The sequence below is a fragment of the Erpetoichthys calabaricus genome, chromosome 6, assembly GCF_900747795.2.
Source record: "Erpetoichthys calabaricus chromosome 6, fErpCal1.3, whole genome shotgun sequence".
In the NCBI taxonomy this organism is placed as follows: Eukaryota; Metazoa; Chordata; class Cladistia; order Polypteriformes; family Polypteridae; genus Erpetoichthys; species Erpetoichthys calabaricus.
The window spans coordinates 133,217,042-133,238,016 of NC_041399.2; the positions used below are offsets into that span (position 1 = coordinate 133,217,042).

Genomic DNA, 20,975 nt, shown 5'->3' on the forward strand with positions numbered 1-20,975 from the left:
CGGCCGGTAGTGGCCACCCGATCCTCTAGAGACTCCAATTCCTAAGAGCATCCATGAAGCCCGTCAGAGCATGTGCCGACAGCGGATGTGCTCATTGGCTCCCGGCCGGTAGGTAAGGAGAAGGCGGAAGTTAACTTGCCTCCGGCCGAATTAAATAACTTTCTGGACGTGCGGGTACTCGAAAAGCTAATCGAACCCGTACGTAGTTTCTTACAGACGCTGACGGCGATTCAGAAGATCGTCGGGGAACTGGGAGAGAAGGCCGAAGCGCCCATACGGAAAGTGGACGAATTCCTGCGGCGTATAGGACAACCTCCCGTCTTATATGATTTGGCGGTACAGGTGGGTAATGCTGGTACTATACATGATAAAGGGACGCAGTGCGATTCGGGCCCGCAATTAATAAGTAGCGGGTGCCAAGTCACTGCGATCCCAACAAGGGAATGTGGTGTGATGACAGAAGGGACAGAGGAAGCGCCAATCAAACCGGAGCAGCTGAAAAGTGGTGTCTCTCGGGGCGATGTGGAGCTGAAGACGTCGCCTCTAATTAGGTGAAAAACAAAGGGCGTGCAGACAGTAAAAGGGCTCTCTTGTTCTAATAGAGAGACCCAAACTGTACACAAGCCCCAGATTAAACAGGAGATCCCTAAAATAAAAACTTGTCTCCTGACAAGTTGGAAAAGGGGTTAGAAAACATAAGAGTGGCCTATAATGCCTCCTTAGCAGAGAGAAGGGTGGAGTCAGAAGTACCGAGGTGCTTTCAGTCTAGCAGAGGGAGAATACCAAGGGGACCACAGCGGTGCTACGAATGCTACAGCCCGGGCCATCTATGGCGAAGTTGTCCTCGGAGGACGAGGAATCAGAGGGGTTGGAGATACAACTTTCCTCCTAGGTTCTCCAGGGAGTCTAGACGACGAAGCCCAAGCCCGGCCCATGGATCCTCTTGGAGAAAGACGTTCCTCTCGGGACTGGTCGCTCCGAATTACAATTCTTTGCTGGGGGGGGAATACTGTGGGAGATGGCCGGCTGTTCATCCCGGCCAATACCCCCAGGCCGCTAGATGGAGCTCTCCCTGTAACATGGGAGTGCCCCGAAGACCAGCAGGGAATCATGGACAATGGAGTTTTTATTCCTGACCCTGCTGGACACCGTGGGGCCCACCGGAGGATGCTGCAGGGAGGCTCAAGGACTTATACGTGCCCTATAACCTGGAAGTGCGTCCTGATCACATGACCAGAAGGAACGACGTGCTTCCGGGATGAAGAAAAGGACTTTTAATCTGACCCGGAAGTGATAGCGAATCATGGACTGCAGAGTTGGAATCACTTCCGGGTCAGGGGATATAAAAGGACTGTGGGAAAGCCCAGACACTGAGCTGAGCTGGGAGGAAGGGTGGCAACGCGTCTGGGAGAGGAGGATTGGTTATTGTATTGATTATTGATTATATGAGTAGTGTGGAGTGGAGGGTGCTTTGTGCACATAATTATTATAAAAATAAAAAGTCTTGGACTTTTACCTGGTGTTTGGCGTGGTACCTGAGGGTTCAAGGGAGCACTAGCGCCCCTACTGTTACACAGTGAAATTACCAGAATAGATCAAGAAAATGCCAGGTGTCCAAATGAGGCACTTTATAGGAAAAGACAAGCTCTGCATATAAAGCTCAACCTCTTGACAACTAAAGAAAAAGAACAACTCATTTTTAAATCAAGATATCAATACTATAAACACGGAGAGAAAGCTAATAAGATCTTAGCTCAACAAATCCATAAGCAGCAAGCAATGCAATTGACCATAAAAATATGATGCACATATTTAGAGACTACTATAAGTCCACATATTCTACTCATTTTAAAGAAGACAAGACACAAACTAATGCGTTTCTGGATGCATTACAGATAGAACAAATAGATACCTTCAGTGCAGAGGAATTGGATAAACCTCTGGCACCCACAGAATTACTAGATGCTATAAACTCACTTCAGAGTGGGAAAGCAGCAGGCCTGGATGGCTACCCTGCTGAATTTTATAAAAGAAAATCTCAATTAAGTTAGCTACACTTTTATTAGCTACATTTACAGAACATAGAGACAATAAAATTCTACCTCAAACTTTTCACCAAGCATTAATTACCGTCTTTCCTAATCAAAATAAGGACTTATTACAATGTGCATTATACAGACCAATCTCACTTCTGAATAATGATGTTAAGATACTCTCCAAAGTCCTAGCTAGAAGGATTGAGAAAGTGCTTCCTTCAGCACTATCACAAGACCAAACTGGATTTACTAAAGGCAGACACTTAGCTTCCAATCTTCAACGCCTGTTTAATGTAATATATTCACCAACAAAGTCTAACACCCTGGAGATATGATTATCGTTGGATGCACAAAAAGCATTTGATATGGTTGAATGGAACTACCTCTTTACTACATTGGAGAAATTTGGGTTTGGCCTGAACATATGTGCATGGATCGAACTACAGTATACCAGTCCAGAAGCTTCAGTTTGTATTAACATTAATTCAGACTACTTCAAACTAGAATGTGGTACTAGACAAGGATGCCCCTTGTCACCACTGCTATTTGCAATTACCATTGAGCCACTGGCAGCTCACTTTTGAAATGATTAGGGGATTATTAGAAAAGTACTTGAACAGAATATTTCATTATATGCAGATGATATGGTACTCATATATATTTATATATATATATATATATATATATATATATATATATATATATATATATATATATATATATATATACAGTAATCCCTCCTCCATCGCGGGGGTTGCGTTCCAGAGCCACCCGCGAAATAAGAAAATCCGCGAAGTAGAAACCATATGTTTATATGGTTATTTTTATATTGTCATGCTTGGGTCACAGATTTGCGCAGAAACACAGGAGGTTGTAGAGAGACAGGAACGTTATTCAAACACTGCAAACAAACATTTGTCTCTTTTTCAAAAGTTTAAACTATGCTCCATGACAAGACAGAGATGACAGTTCAGTCTCACAATTAAAAGAATGCAAACATATCTTCCTCTTCAAAGGAGCAAACAAATCAATAGGGCTGTTTGGCTTTTAAGTATGCGAAGCACCGCGGCACAAAGCTGTTTAAGGTGGCTGCTCACACCCTCTCCGTCAGGAGCACAGAGAGTGAGAGAGAGAGAGAGACAGATAAAAAATATCAATACGTGCCCTTCGAGCTTTTAAGTATGCGAAGCACTGTGCAGTATGTCACTTCACGAAGCAGCTGCACAGAAGGTAGCCAACGTGAAGATAATCTTTCAGCATTTTTAGACGAGCGTCCGTATCGTCTAGGTGTGCGAACAGCCCCCCTGCTCACACCCCCTACGTCAGGATCAGAGAAAGTCAGCGCAAGAGAGACAGAGAAAAGTAAGTTGGGTAGCTTCTCAGCTATCTGCCAATAGCGTCCCTTGTATGAAATCAACTGGGCAAACCAACTGAGGAAGCATGTGCCAGAAATTAAAAGACCCATTGTCCGCAGAAATCTGCGAACCAGCAAAAAATCCGCAATATATATTTAAATATGCTTACATATAAAATCCGCGATAGAGTGAAGCCGCGAAAGGCGAAGCGCGATATAGCAAGGGATCACTGTATATATATATATATATATATATATATATTGTGAGACTTTCCCGGACACCACCAGTCGGAGACCACATCTTTATAAAACACACACGTTTATTTAACATTAATAAACACAGTTCCACACAACACACAATGCACACAGCAATAATCACCCTTCAATTACTCTCTCAGTCCTTGGCCGCCTTTCCTCTCCTCCTGGGAGCTTTGTCCTTCTCCCACTCCTGACTCTGGCTCTCCGACTGTAAGGAGGCGGCCCCTTTTATTCCTGCCCGGATGTGTTCCAGGTGTCCAATGACGTCCATCCGGCAGCGCTTCCTGATGTGGCGGAAGTGCTGCCCTTTGAACCGGAAGCACTCCAGGCGTCCCTGGCAGGTTCCTCCGCCATCTTGCCGAGTGTGGCGGAAGTAACAATATCTGGGTCTCCAGAGGCTTAAAGCGCCCCCTGGTGGTGACCACAGTTCCCAATGGGTCAAAGCCTCTTTGTCCCTTTCCTGTGGTCCTCTTTTTATCCAGGGCGGCTGCCCCCTTGTGCCCTGGAAGCTGTTAGTGTCCCTTTCCGGTCCCTCCGGGCATCCCGGCCAGGTAATGATCCCAGTCATCTGTGACTATATATAGTGCATAAACATTAGTAGGAACAGTCTATATTAAATGGCAAGGGACTTTGACCTCTTTTTGTTGGTTGTATTTTTCTTTCAGCCTTTCTTTTGTTGATGTTTACTTGCTGAGCTGACCGTTCTTCGTGGGCTGCCGCCGTGTATTGTGTGTCTTTAATTTTCTGTGACAGTATACTGTCTTGTATGTCCACTGGCTTGTACGTCCATAATATACCTTTAATTTTCTCTGGCGGTAATACAGGCGTGCGCGTCGGTAATATACCTTTAATTTCCTCTGACAGTAATACTGGCTTGTATGTGGCTGTAATATGCGTCTCTGTATTGTGTACCTTTAATTTCCTCTCGCAGTAATACTGGTTTGTATTTCCGTAAAACGCCTGTAACTTTCTCTGACAGTAATATCGCGCATCGCACCGTGCCCTGCGCATGCGCACTTCACCAGAAGACACACACACACGGACACCTGGACGCACACAGGGATTTTATTAAAGAGGATATATATATATATATATATATTGTGGTGCCCGGTGGGCGTTCATGCCCGGCCGGGACACCCAGGAGGACCGGAGGAGGGCTTGTGGATCGTCCGGAACACGAGGGGGCGTCCTCCCTGGTTGCTGTGGGGACCACGGGTACAGAGCTTGGAAGCTCATCCCTGTAGGAGCCCGTGGTCACCGCCAGGGGGCGCCCCAATGCCTTGGGAGTGTTGGACCTCAGTACTTCCGCCACACTGGGAAGTACTGGGGGGAAGAGACTTGGAGACACCCGGTGGACTTCCGGTTTCACCGCTGGAGCTTCTGCCACACAGGGGTGTGGCTACGAGCCCCCGGATGCAGCTGGAGCCCTTCCGGGGTGAATAAAAGGGGCCGCCTCCCTCCAGTCGGGGGCAAGAGTTGGGTGGAAGAGGACGAAGCTTGATGGAGAGGAGTGGAGGCGGACCAGAGACATTTAAGGCATTGTGTTGTGGCCAGGACTTAAAGGGGTGATTGGTGCTTCGGCACTGGGTATGTGCACTATAAATATGATAAATAAACGTGTGTTGGGTGAAACCATCGTGTCTACCTGTCTTTGTCTGGGCTGTTCCCCACTATATATATATATATATATATATATATATATATACTGTATATATATATATATATATATATATACAGTGATCCCCTGCTATATCGCGGTTCAGTTATCCCGCCCTCGCTACACTGCGGATTTATTATTATTAATTATTACTAGGGGGCTCCGCCCCCTTCTCGCTTCGCTTGCCCACCCCCAGGTTTGGTTTACCAAATAAACAATTTAAAGAGATTGTTATTTTCATGGGAATTGTTATATATGCATTTTTTTCATTTTTACTTTAAAACTTTTGTAAAAATAATATTTGTCCTTTATTTCCTGCCCCGGGCGTGGTTAAATCTCTTTCTCATGGGACTGAGAATGCTGCTCACATTGTGAAGGAGGAGTCTGAATGCACGCTAAAGAGATGCAATTGGTTCAGCTGGTGTCTTGCTGCTGCTGCTGCTGGCCTGCTGTGTGTTGTGCTTGTCACGCTTTGTGTTAATCACTTAAAAGCCTATACATCAGCCGTCCTTTTGCCACTTCGCGTCTCTGCCGCTCGCTTTGTGAAGTGGGGGGAAGCTGAACGCACGCTAAGCAGAAGTGGACTTTGCTCAAACCGCCCCTCCCCCACCCGGATGCTCGCTACGCTACTGCCACTTTGAATTGTGAAGGGAGGGAGCTGAATGCAAGGTAAGGAGAAGTGGACTTTGTGCTGGCTTTGTGCTGCTTCTGCCAAGATGTTTGTTCTGCTTGTTGCTCTGCGTGTCAATAATTTAAAAGTCTGTACAGCAGCTGTCCTTCTGTCTCACTGCCTTGTCTTACGTGACGTTGAAATGTTTTATAATTGAGAGATGTTACTCATATTCTTATCCCGACATCCACATATATGATATGTCTTTACAAAGTGTGTTTTAATAAGTTTACATGTGTTTAAAGCATGTGGGATGGGTATTTTAAGGCTTAAACTATTAAAAAAATGTTTATTTATATGGTCTTTCTATATCGCGGATTTTCACCTATCGCGGGTGGGTCTGGAACGTAACTTCATCAATAGGCGGGGGATCACTGTATATATATCCACAAAAGAATTGTGTCTGTAGTCCTAACAGCAATAACAGCATTTCAAAAGATTTCTGGTGTCAGAATTCATTTGAATAAAAGTGTGCTCTTTCCAGTGAACTTTCAAGCGCACAATATTAGATTACACACCTTCCCTTTTATCATCACAGATCAGTTTAAATACCTAGGGGTAAACATCTCAAGTAACCATAAATCTCTTTATCAACAAAATTTTGCTGTCTGCATGGAAAAACTTAAGCAAGACTTGCATAGATGGTCTACCCTTCATCTTACGTTAGCTGGAAGAATTAACACTCTCAAGATGAATATCCTTCCTAAGCTTCTTTTTCCATTTCAAAGCATTCCAATATACATCAATAAATATTTTTTAAGAATTTAGATTCAATCATAACTTCATTTACTTGGAATTCAAAACATCCACATATCCAAAGGGCAATCCTACAAACACCTAAGACAGAAGGTGGCATAGCTTTACCTACCTTTCAATTTTATTACTGGGCAGCAAATATACAAGCTATAAAAACATGGACCTTGACACAAATAGATGAATATACACAGACTTGGTCCACAATAGAAATAAAATCTTGCAGCACTACTTTATATTCCTTGCTTTGCACCCCAGTAAATTCAAGTTATCACCAATATACTTAACAATCCAATTGTACTTCATTCACTCAGAATATGGAACCAATGTAGTAAGTACTTCAAGATAGAGGAGCTTTTATGTGTGGCACCTCTGCACTATAACCATCTTTTTCCAACATCTCAAACATATGCAGTTTTTAATGTTTGCAAAACATTCAGGTATTAATCACACAGAGATTTGTACATAGACAACGTCTTTGCATCCTATGAAAAATTACACTCCAAATTTAACTTTCCAGCAACACATTTCTTTCACTATCTCCAAATTAGAAACTTTGCTGAACAAAACCTGCCCAATTTTCCTCACCTCCCACCTATTTCTATTCCGGAAAAAATATTGATCAGTCTTGAGGACTCAGACAGCATTTCTGTAATATACAAAAACATTTTAAAGTCCCTCCCATTCAAAAATCCCAGAATACAGTGGGAAAAGGATCTCTTATTGAACATTTCAGAAAAGGAGTGGAAGGCAGCCATGCACAGAATTCACTCTAGCTCCATATGCGCAAAGCATATAATTATTCAACTTAAAATCATCTATTGAGCATATCTGTCTCGTTTAATATTATCCAAAATGTTCCCAGGACAAGATTCAACCTGCGAAAGTTGAAAACAAGTTCCAGACTCATTGGGCCATATGTTTTAGGCGGGCACCAAATTAACATAATTTTGGACCAAAATCTTTAAATGCCTTTCAGACAGCCTTGGTGTCACAATTTCCACTAATGGCTGTATTTAGTGTACTTCCAGATTGGCTTAAGGTGGAGAAGGACAAACAAACTGTAATTGCCTTTACTTCACTATTGGCACGTAGACTTATCTCGCTCAATTGGAAGAATCCTAACCCACCTCTTTTTAGTCAGTGTGTAATTGATGTTATATATTATTTGATATTGGAAAAAATGAAATTCTCACTTCCAGGATCTGTGCATAATATTTTTAAAACATGGCAGGATCTAATCAATAATATTTTAGAATAAGCATTTAGATTGAGGATGTGGATTCTCTTCCCTTATTTATTTTAACTATATTTATTTATTTATTTATGTATTTTACTAATTTTTCCTACTATTAAAGTTTTACTCGGTTGGCCTAGCTGCCTTTCTCACGGATGGGAGTTGATTTGATGTGAACTTAGTTTTGTAAAATTTGACTTGCTTGTATGGAATGTTATTTGCTTTTAATAAATTCAATAAAATGCTTAAAAGAAAGACAGCGACAGAAGAAAAAAACAGAGCGACGTCAGAGGAGGGCGAGAGCGATGTCAGAATAGGGCACCAACCACGTGCAACAACTTTCATCCGATCGTCACCAAAGCATCTACTTTTTCGTAAGCTTTTTCTAAAGACTATATATATCCAGACTTTGCTATCCATATTTTCTTTTATGCTTTTCTCTACTGGTATTATTGCTCTTTAATAAATGCCACACTGCTTTTATCTTATCTATAATAATAAAAGGCAAAGTCCTCACTGACTCACTCACTCACTCACTCACTGACTGACTCATCACTAATTCTCCAACTTCCCGTGTAGGTGGAAGGCTGAAATTTGGCAGGCTCATTCCTTACAGCTTACTTACAAAAGTTAGGCAGGTTTCATTTCGAAATTCAAAGCGTAATGGTCATAACTGGAACATATTTTTTGTCCATACACTGTAATGGAGGAGGCGGAGTCACGTATCGCGTCATCACGCCTCCTACGTAATCACGTGAACTAAAAACAAGGAAGACATTTACAGCACGAGTCACACGCGGGAACGAAGGTAAATGACGTTAATTTTTGACTGTCTTTTAATACTGTGTAAGCATACATATTAACACATGTGCAATTAAACGTGTGCATTTACGGGGTGATTTCTCAGGCTTAAAAGCTCACCTTTTATCAAACGCGGGAACAAAGGTAACTGACGTTGTTCACTGTCTTTTAATACTGTTTAACCATACATATTAACACATGTCCAATTAAACGTGTGCATTTACGCGGTGATTTCTCAGGCTTAAAAGCTCGCCTTTTACTAAAAAGGTAAATGCAAAACTATTTTCAATCAGTTTATTGAAACGCTCCCGTTAAGGATTGCAATAACATATTCGCGAGATAAAACAACTAAGTAGGGGGAAATGGAGAAACAGCCGCAAACAGCGAAGACCAAAAAATTTATTAAACAATTGAGAACGGAGCGAGTTAAGCATACAAGCATGTTCATAAGGGAAACAAAGCACGGTGTAAAACGTAAGTTTAAATTAAGTTTATAGAAACGCTCCCGCTGCGGATTGCAATAACATATTCGCGAGATAAAAGTTTAATGAGAAGACACGAGGTATAAACGAACCACACGCCGTGGCGCAACGTTAGGGGCAACAGTTTCAACCATTCTATGATCTGCTTCTCGCAACTGAAAGACGGCACATGGCGGATGTTAGCCGACTTGCTGACCGCAACGTTAGGGGCTTCAAGTATGGCGCTGACGCCACATCTCAGTGCCAACACTTTGCAGACTGTACTTAAAAGACACGCCCTCCTCACTGGACAGTTAAAAACACCAATCAAACTAACGATGACATCAAGTATTACCCAATCAAAAGTACGAAAGGAGGCATCTTCATAAAATGCGTGTGGGATGATTTGCATGAGACGCTGCTTTAAAAAAAAAATGATAAAAAAAATACGGGATAAATCCCGTCCAGTATTGATTCAAAACGGGACGCGCAATTTCATTCTCAAACGCGGCACGATTCCGTATTTTAAAGGACGGGTGGCAACCCTACAGTGCCAGGTAACCACCCATACAATCACATTGTGATTCAGACTAGGAATGCAATGAATGTAATTACCCCGATCTACATACAAGGCGAAAGTCTTGCAACATTCAAAGATGATGGTTTGGGATAAGTACACCATACAACATAAAAGAGCTTATGAAGCCTTGAACCGAAAAAAGCAAGATCTCAGAGATCGTAAAAAAAAAAATAGGAGGTAATGTCGTTTTACTCGCTGTACATTTTAGTCAAACATTACTAGTTATTCCACGAGGGAGACCAGCAGATGAACTCAACGCGTGTTTAAAATCCATGCTTCTCCCACGCTCTGTTATATGTCGCGTGTTCTCGGGTAGGTGCACCAAAAAATTTATACATTTAAGCATGTAATGGGCAAACAAAAAATGAGATATACCCGAAGGCACTGCAGTAGTACTTAATGTAACTTTACTTCTTAAATTTTAATGTTTTACTGTTTAATAATTTATACGCTTCTTATATGTTGTTCAAATTCTTTTATCAAAATACCACTGACAGCGCAATGCACGATAACATGGAGTGAATACACCATACGCATCCGCCCACGGCTGCCCTGCTGTGCGCAGATAGCAGTTGATTCTACAATAAAATAAAATAAAGATAAAAAGAGTAAAACGATCATCACCCATAAAGCGGATAGTAGACGTGACATACTATATGTGTACCACATTTCAAGTGTATAGGTGAAACGGTTTGCGAGCTACAGGTCATTTAAAATCCTGGACAGACACACAAATTGCCACGGTAGCAAATTACAGAAGAAGATTTTACTGTTTAATAATTTATATTTATATGAAATGTGCTTCTTATATATTACTTCATATTCTCATATGATAATGATGTTAATGTTTATATTGATTTCTGTGTTATTAAAACTGCATGTATGTGTGTATATGTATATATATATATATATATATATACTAGCAAAATACCCGCGCTTCGCAGCGGAGAAGTACTGTGTTAAAGAGGTTATGAAAAAAAAAGGAAACATTTTAAAAATAACGTAACATGATTGTCAATGAAAGCCCCTTTCAGTCAGTAAGTCTTATGTGTGTGTTTATGTATGTGTGTATATATATGTAGATGTGTATATGTAGATATGTATATATATGTATATGTATATAAATGTTTATGTGTGTGTGTATATTATATATATAATATATATATATATATATATATATATATATATATATATATATATAAAAGACAGCAACAGTTATAACAATGACAACACAATTACATTGACAATCATGTTACGTTATTTTTAAAATGTTTCCTTTTTTTTTCATAACCTCTTTAACACACTACTTCTCTGCTGCGAAGCGCGGGTATTTTGCTAGTCTATACTAATAAAAGGCAAAGCCCTCACTGACTCACTCACTCACTCACTGACTGACTCACTCATCACTAATTCTCCAACTTCCCGTGTAGGTGGAAGGCTGAAATTTGGCAGGCTCATTCCTTACAGCTTAGTTACAAAAGTTAGGCAGGTTTCATTTCGAAATTCTACGCGTAATGGTCATAACTGGAACCTCTTTTTTGTCCATATACTGTAATAGACTGCAGCTCGATGGCCGTGGGAGGCGGAGTTGCATATCGCGTCATCACGCCTCCCACGTAATCACGTGAACTGAATGTGAACGCAGTACGTAGAAAACAAGGAAGAGCCCCAAAGAGCGCTGAAGAAAACATTCATTACACAATTGAGAAGGCAGCGAAACAATAAGAAGCAAGCGAGTGACACATACAAGCATATTCATAAGTGCAGCTACTGCGGAAACAAAGCACGGTGTAAACCGTAAGTTTAACCCCTTAACCGCCCTCTGCCGGATATATCCGGCACCGTTGTTTTATTGCTAACGCCATACTGCCGGAATTATCCGGCACATTTGCCTGTGGTTATGTGAATGCCTGGCAAGTAGTACAACTGACAGTTTGGCGTGGGTATTATTACTACGTTGTATTTCGACAACTCTGCGCTTGTATTGGCCGATAACGTGATGTGATTCGAAAGTGAAAGCTGTGAATATGGCGAAACGTAAACTGACTTCAAGTGAGGCTTTGCAGGCGATTTTGGACAGTTCTGATCATGATTGTAGCAGTTCTGAAGAAGATTTTAGCGACAATGATGAGCAGCAACGTGCGCTGCATGATACTGTGAATGAAGACGCATCGGATGACGGCGATGAGTGGGTGTATCCCCAGCATCTCAACTGGACTGCTGCCCGAGGTGAACTACCTTTTCTGCATCCGTTTGAGGCAACGTGTGGCTTTATTGTTGATGTAAACAATTACACTGCTGAGCAGTTTTATGAGCTGTTTGTGTCACCTGATTTGATCAGACATTTTGTTCATCAGACAAATCTGTATGCAGCACAGTTTATTGAGAAAAATCCCAATTTACCTCCACATTCCCGTGTTCGTGCTTGGTTTGACACTGATGAAAACGAAATGAAAAAATTCATTGGGATTTTGATGTTGATGGGAATAATCAGAAAACCAGATATTGAGATGTACTGGTCTACAGATCCTATGTATGCAACACCTATTTTTGCAGCTGTCATGACACGTAACCGATTCTCTTTGCTGCTGAAATTCTTTCATTTGAATGACAACAGAAATGAGCCAGATAAGAAAGATCCAAACCGTGACCGCTTGTTCAAGCTACGTCCTTTGATTGATCATTTATTTGAAGCATTTCAGTTGCCCTACATGCCAGGACCGTCAGTTGCAGTTGATGAAAGTTTATTGTTGTGGAAGGGCCGCTTACAGTTTCGACAGTATCTACCATTGAAAAGGGCACGGTTTGGTATCAAGATGTTTTGCTTAGCTGAGAATTCAGGTTACATTTATAGATTTCGTGTATACACTGGCAAAGAGGATCCTATGAGTAGTATTTCAGCAGTGTTGCCAGATGAATGTAAGGACTTTGGACTTTCAGAAAAACGCTGTCGTGTCTGTTCAAAGAAGGGTCAGCGTAGAGACGTCAAGACCTTCTGCTCAAAGTGTCCCAGCAATCCAGGACTTTGTGCAGTTCCCTGCTTTGGCCTGTGGCACAGCAAACTCAAATACTGGGAATGAAACTATGATTGACTGAACTACTTTTGACTTTTGAATTACTTTTGACTGTTCCGTTTTGTAGTAGACAATAAATCCAGAAGCCTGAGAAAAGGTACATTTTGTGTTTTATTATGTGTTTGCCCATTTCTAGAACTTGCACAACATTTAGTGGTCAACACTGCTTGAATAAATGTAAAAAATGTAAAAAAAATGTAAAAAAGTAAAAAAACGAAAATTGTTCAGATTTCGCCTGGCGTGGGGAATATTTAGGGAGTTGGCAGTTAAAGGGTTAAATTAAGTTTATAGAAACGCTCCCGCTGCCGTTTGCAATACCATATTCGCGACATACAAGTTTAATGAGAAGACACGAGGTATAAACGAGACTTTGGATCACTTTGTAACGGAGTTAAAATTGCTGTAGCGAGAAACTTTTAACTGCCGGGTCTTAGCTAACATTAAATAAAGCCGTGGACATCGCAACATCACACAAGAGAGCGGCTCACGTGAACTGACTGAACGCAGCACGAGTGATCACTTCGATGAATCAAACCTGTTCAAAAAACACATTACACAATTGATAATGTAGGAAAACAATATGAAGCGACTGACGCATACAGACATATTCATGAGTGCAGGTACTTCGGAAACAAAGCACCGTGTAAACCTAAAATTTAAATTAAGTTCATAGACCTACAAAAGGTTGCCATTGATTTGAGGCAAGATTGCTTTTCTCCTGTACAACTATACGTTGCATTCTCAACAGTAAGCTTGCACGGCTTGGTCATATTACAACTGGAGTGCTGAACTGACAACGTGGTATACAAAGAGAACTATAACGATCGTAATAAACGAACAATAAAACAGTGGAGAACCCGTGGATTAAATAAAAAGGCTGCTTCCTTGGCGAAGCAAGGAAAAAGGATGACCTTATATGGCGTTCGTTTATAAAACAGCGGAGAAGCTGTGTAAAGGCTGCTTCACAAAAAAACAGCAGAGGGCCTTATATAAGCAGGCAGTCAGCTAAAGAAGGGAATCAATAAATGACTATAATCATAATAAACGAACAAAAAATAGCGGAGAATCCGCGGACTACATAAAGGAAATGGGTACCTGAACAGAAAACTGAGTCTCAAATAGCTACACAATAACTATAACAATCGTAATAAACGAACAATAAAACTATACAGAACTGCTAAGCAAGGAGAAAGGACGGCCTTATATGCCGTTCGTTTATAAAACAGCGGAGAGGCTGTGTAAAGGCAGCTTCACAAAAAAACAGATCCTTAACAAATTGTTATTGGTATATTTTCCCTCAATTTAAAAAGGTTTTCTTTTCTTCTTAATAAAAATTTAAAAGCAGTACTTCGCCGCTGCGAAGCGCGGGGATTTGGCTATATATATATATATATATATATATATATATGTAGATATGTATATATATATATATGTGTGAATGTATGTATGTATATATGTATGTCTATATATATATATATATATATATATATATATATATATATATATATATATATATACAGTAATCCCTCGCTATATCGCGCTTCGCCTTTCGTGGCTTCACTCTATCGCGGATTTTGTATGTAAGCATATTTAAATATATATCGCAGATTTTTTGCTGGTTCGCGGATTTCTGCGGACAATGGGTCTTTTAATTTCTGGTACATGCTTCCTCAGTTGGTTTGCCCAGTTGATTTCATACAAGAGACGCTATTGGCAGATGGCAGAGAAGCTACCCAACTTACTCCTCTCTCTCTCTTGCGCTGACATTCTCTGATCCTGATGTAGGGGGATTGAGCAGGGGGGCTGTTTGCACACCTAGATGATAGGGATGCTTGTCTAAAAATGCTGAAAGATTATCTTCATGTTGCTCCCTTCTGTACAGCTGCTTCGTGAAGCGACATGCTGCATGGTGCTTCGCATACTTAAAAGCTCGAAGGGCACGTATTGATTTTTGATTGTTTGTTTTTCTCTGTCTCTCTCTCTCTTTCTCTGCTCCTGACGGAGGGGGTGTGAGCTGCCGCCTTCAACAGCTTTGTGCCACGGTGCTTCGCATATTTAAAAGCCAAACAGGCCTATTGATTTGTTTGCTTTTCTCTCTCTTTCTGACATCCTGTGCTCCTGACGCGCACTCCTTTGAAGAGGAAGATATGTTTGCATTCTTTTAATTGTGAGACGGAACTATCATCTCTATCTTGTCATGGATCACGTTTAAACTTTTGAAAAAGAGACAAATGTTTGTTTGCAGTGTTTGAATAAAGTTCCTGTCTCTCTACAGCCTCCTGTGTTTCTGTGCAAATCTGTGACCCAAGCATGACAATATAAAAATAACCATATAAACATATGGTTTCTACTTCGCGGATTTTCACCTTTCGCGGGGGGTTCTGGAACGCAAATCCCGCGATGGTGGAGGGATTACTGTATATGTAGATATGTATATATATATATATATATGTGTATATATATGTAGATATGTAAATATGTATATTTATATATATGTGTCTGTATGTGTATATATATATATATATATATATATATATATATATATATATATGTGTGTATGTATATATGTATGTGTGTATATACGGTGTATATGTATGTGTATGTATGTGTATATGTATATATGTATATGTGTGTGTGTATGTATGTGTGTATATGTATGTGTATATATATATATGTATATATATGTCGATGTGTATATGTATATATGTATATATATGTATATGTAGATATGTGTATATGTAGATATGTATGTATATATATGTATATATGTATATGTATATATATGTTTACATAACCTCTTTAACACACTACTTCTCTGCTGTGAAGCGCGGGTATTTTGCTAGTAAATAATAAATGCAATCACTTCATAGAGTGGTTGAGGTAATAAAGTAATTTTATTAAGAGCACCTGGAGCAGTCGGACGTTTGCCATACACTTTGTGCTGCAAGGTTTATTGAGGGCTGAAGGTGTGAGCTCCACCCAGTAGCAGTGAACAGTACTTAAACTAAGACATTTTTGGCTAATAAATGGCCTATAGCCAATGATGTTGAGCCTTGTATGTTTGAATATATTCCTAGAGACGAAAGTAATATTTATGTCTGAAGATATATTTTAAACATTGTATGTTGTTCATGCTGATAATAAGTAAGTCATTTGAAGTGCTAAGAGAGTGACATGTTCTGTTATTCATGGGGCATTTGTGTGTTTAAAAGTAGTAAAGATTAACCAGCTGTGTGTGTGTGTCATTCATGAGGCAATGTTGTGGTTAGGGTCTGTGTGAGTCTCTCAAAGTGCTAAGAGAGTGACAAGTTATTTTATTCATAAGGCACTTGGTGGTTTAAAGTGCTAGAGATTAACCAGCTGTGTGAGTGTCATTCATAGGGCACCCCTGAGTTTCTGTGTATATGCATATATATCTATGTATGTGTGTGTTAATCTTAAGGTGCGACATTAGACCAACCCAGTAACGAACCTGTTGAGTACACTTATCCCTGAAGAAAATAGGTAAAGGGTAAGTAGAGGGAAATATCAAGATAACACAGATATTCAATTAATTTTGGTGTATTTGATAAAGCCCGTGTCACAGATGCAAATTTAAAAAAGAAAGGGAAACCACACAGAAACAGTACCACAGCTTTGACGCTGGGTACCGCTTGTTTACAAAACTGGGCAGAAACGTATGTGCGCATGATCAGAGGCTGCCAAGAAAATGTGTGTGGGGTTATGCCAAATTTAGTTTTTATACATCTTGATATAGGAATGGAAATGGGTGTACACAACATTTTTTATGCATATGCACCACTTATACATGAGGCCCCTGGGAACCACTCAAGTTACTTATAAAGCTTATAAAAAGTATGGGTACTCCTGTTAAACATTACAGACAGGGGTTTTTCTTTAATGAAAAAAAACAGATACATATCAAAGTTGGACTCATATGCTATGACAATTTTTAGAGTTTCTTTTCTTTTCTGCACTTTATTCTGTTAACCTGAATTTCCAATAAGAGTTTTGACAGAAACATTAGAATGCTGCTGATTTTCTCAATGATACACTCAAAAAACTATTAAAACTAGCTCTTTTTTATTATGAAAATAAAGCAGAGGAAATCCAATAAATTAGTTTAACTCATCTCCAAATACAAAACAATTGCCAAATACTGTACAGCTTCTCATTCAACTGAATATTATATAAAGTTGAAATGTAATAAGTGTACATTGTCTCACTTGGAAATATCACTTAGAAAGTTTCACACTGGGAAGCTCTTAATTGTAATATTTTCCAAAGCACATGAATATACTGTAGCATAACAAATTGGGATGGCAGCTGTACCTAGTTTTGTAACTCAAATGCTTCATTGCAACAATACTTTTGATTATTCTGTTGACTGCACATTTAATTTGGTGTTCCCGGTATATGCTCTTTTGTTCTATCAGTATTAATACTCAAATTATACCTGTTAAACCAACATTTTATTCTTACAATTACATAAGATAGGGTGGGAAGTTGGCCCAGTGATTTATGTAGCTGTCTCATAACTTTAGAAGAGTAAATTTAAATCTGGTTGCTCACTATTTGAATTTTCAGGTTCTCCCAACGTATGTGCTGGTTTACTTTGGCTACTACAGTTTTCTTCCATTAGTCTTTTAAAATATGTAAATTAGGTTAACTTGTCACTCTATCTAGCCAAAAGGGGGGTAAACCTGTCCAATTTGGAAATAAAGAGAAAGGTTGGGCATCTGTCTGTAAAACAGTCAAAACCTTAACACATCGACCCCACATAGAAATAGGAAAAAATTAAGGGAAGAAGAAAAAGAAGATTAACTCATCACTCTAAAGTTCTAGGTACGAATGAGTATATGAGTAAGAGAACATTTTCCCAGCAGAGCTACCTGTTCTGGGCTGATTCCTGCCTTATAACCAGGTCTTCTTAGCCTCATTACCCAAAACAAGTTTTAAGACTGAAACAATATTTCTGTTTTTTCATTATGCTTATTTATTCTTACCTTCAATCTACAGTACAGACATTTACACTTAGAATTTGGCTCAATGCAAACTTCCTGCCTTTTTAAATGAATCTATAATCATCCCTGTGTCCAAAAGCAGAAGTGTTCATATCTAAATTATTACAGACCAGTGGTACTGACCTCTGTAACAATGAATACATTTGAACATCTGATTCTTCAGCATCTAAAGTCTGTCACAGATTTTCTCTTTGCCCATCTACAGTGTGTTTACCATGCCAACAAATTAGTTGAGGATGTAGTAGACATGGCTCTCCAGTATAACTTTTTACATGTAGACTTCTTAGCTACATTTGTGAGAATAGTATTTGTGGATTTCAATTCTGCATTAAACATAATCGTACAAGAGCTTCTCCATGGAAAACTTCTAAGTATGAACCAACTATGCCACATGTCCCTGTACCTCTGATTTTCTAAGGCACGGAAATCAGACGGTGAAGCTGGCCTCTGACTCTTAGCATAGGGCTCCTTCAGGGCTGTGCTTCTGTCTCGTCTCCTTTTCTCTCTTTACACAAATGACTGCACCTCCAGTGCCCCATGTGTAAAGCTGCTGAAATTGCTGATAACACCACCCTGATTGATGTGGTCACTGACAGGGAAGAGGTGTCATAGAAGGAGGGAGGAGGATGACTATCCACTTAATGCACCCTCAAAAATCTCAGCTTGAATTCTCTGAAAACAGTGAAAATTGTTGTGAAATTTAGGAGACACCCCTCACCTCTTAATCCCCTGGTTATAAATGATGTCACTGTGAATAGGGTGGAATCAATTAAATTTCATACCACCACTATCACTCACAGAATAATCTGGAATAAAAACATAACTTCTCTTATCAAAAATATCAGCAGTGTATGTTTTTCTTAGTCAGTGCTGGTATAGTTTATAGAGATGTTATTGAAAGGATCCTCACTTCCTATATAATAGTCCAGTTTGGCAATGCATCCACTTACTCAAAACATAAACTGCAGCTTGTCATTCAGACAACAGAAAGGATTATAGGCCTGAAACTGAACTCTGCTGTGGACCTGTATACATCATGTAAAAATGCCATAAATATAATTAAAGACTACACTCACCAGAGTTACTATCTCTTTCAGTTGTTACCATAAAGGAAATGTTACTGGACACTAAAAGCAATAACTTTTTTTTGATCTCCAAACTCCTCCATCCAACCAAAATTTTGCTTAAATTATTTGATATATTATTGGATTAAGTACAATTCTACATTGTGATTTTTTTTATATATTTGTGTTTTGTGCAGTATATCATTATTTATTACTACTGTACAGGATATGATGTTATGATGGCAACATGTTGTGCTGTTAATTTTATTTATTTTGTTATGTATGTACGTAACATCAAGAGAAATTCCAAGCAACTATGATGCCTGGATGTTAAGTTCAAGTTCAGTATTGCTAAGAACATTTCTTAGTGTTTTTTCATTCTTTTATTTTTGTAGTCTGTACCACTTGTTAGTGTTTCTCAAGTCTGCCTCAGTTTGAAGGCTCTGGAATTGCTTTAGATCTGTATTTCAGTGTGCTCTGTAAAGAAAGGTATACACAATAAGGATTGATTAATAACTTAAACAATGATTGTTTATTGTTTTTTGGAAAAGAAACCATTTTAATATTCAATAAACCCTTAGTTCACATTTAACTAAATGTAAGACTTGCCTAGTGGAGCATATTAAGTGCTTCTGCATCACAACTGTAGGATTTTAATTTTAATCCCAGACAGAGCAATGTCTGCCTACAATTTCTATAAATTCTCCATGCTCTCTTTCTGTATTCATTTTGAATGTGCACGATGTTCAGAAATATACTTTGTGATGAACTATAACTGTCCAGGGTTCGTACTTGCATTTCTCTTAGTGCCACTGCAATAGACACTGGATTCCATCAAAAATGTACTGGATAATCTTTTAATTAAATGAATGAACAAATTATGCCTTATTTGTGACGATGATTAAAATTGCTACATATTTTGTATGCCTGAAATAAACTGGCAAATTGCTTTCACTACATAAAAAAGTAAATTAAAAAATAAAATGAAGGTAATTTTGCAAGAAAAAGCGTGCTCTGTATTAAAAACATTTTAAAATCACCGCTTCAATCATGTTGATTGTTTGAATAAATCAAATAGAATGTACAACTTTACAAAACAAATTCTGACAAACGAATTCATACACGAAACACCACCATATACATTTCCTTCTGAATGAAATGTATAAATAAGCTAGTATAGAATAGCTGATATAATTTAGTACTTTTACAATCATTTAAGTAGGAATGCTTGTTTATTAAAACTTCATTTTTATCTATATATTAATTTTAAATTTCAGTGTTTAAAACTCATGTATATGAAATTCACTGTTGATGATAAAATACAATTATGAAATTGCTACTTAGATTTCAAGCATGTTGCCTATTTGGGATAAACAGACAGACTGTGCTATGATTAAAGACGCATTCAATCGCCCCGTCGTTCACGCCTCTCCAAAGGCGATTGGTGGGTTCTTTCAGGAAAAGGTGTTGTTAAAGCTGCACGTGCTCGGCGAGTGAGCTGAAATACTTTAACTCTATTGGTGCACCTGACTTGTGACACAATGCTTTGCTTCCGATTCCGGAAGACTATGAGAAAATAAGGAATTACACACGTGGGCTTACAGTAAGTACAACGCTTTGTAAAGGGTGTTGTAAATCATGCCCCGCGCTTATAAAGAAACGCATAGAAAGGACATGGTGGGACGGGAAAGCTTGTTTTATGTTTTGATGTGTTTGTTCTTTGAGTTCTATTGTTGAATATCATGTTTTTTGTGCTTCGTGTCACAAGTTGTTTATTACCAGCAGCAATTGTTCCTGCTCAGTTGGAGACTGGCTCAATGTATGACGGTAAACTTCGTGGTTGCTTCTTTAATATTGTAGCGACCTCCACATCAGATTCGAAAATAAGAAAAAAAAACAGAAGGACGAAGTAGGGATCACAGAACAGTTTACTGGAACAGTAACAAAAAAAAAAAAAACCGGGTTGTTACAGCAAAAATTAACGTCTTTGAATTTGAACTAACAGC

At 39.2% G+C, this 20,975-nt stretch overlaps 1 protein-coding gene across 1 annotated transcript in view; it reads left to right on the forward strand.

Moving 5' to 3' along the window:
* The first annotated feature begins 20,487 nt into the window (after window positions 1–20,487).
* Window positions 20,488–20,975, forward strand: part of tpk1 (thiamin pyrophosphokinase 1) — a 626,168-nt gene continuing 625,680 nt past the window's right edge. The window contains exon 1 of the mRNA XM_051929034.1: window positions 20,488–20,572. The gene's annotated coding sequence lies outside the window, so the exon portion shown is untranslated. The remainder of the gene's footprint in view (window positions 20,573–20,975) is intronic.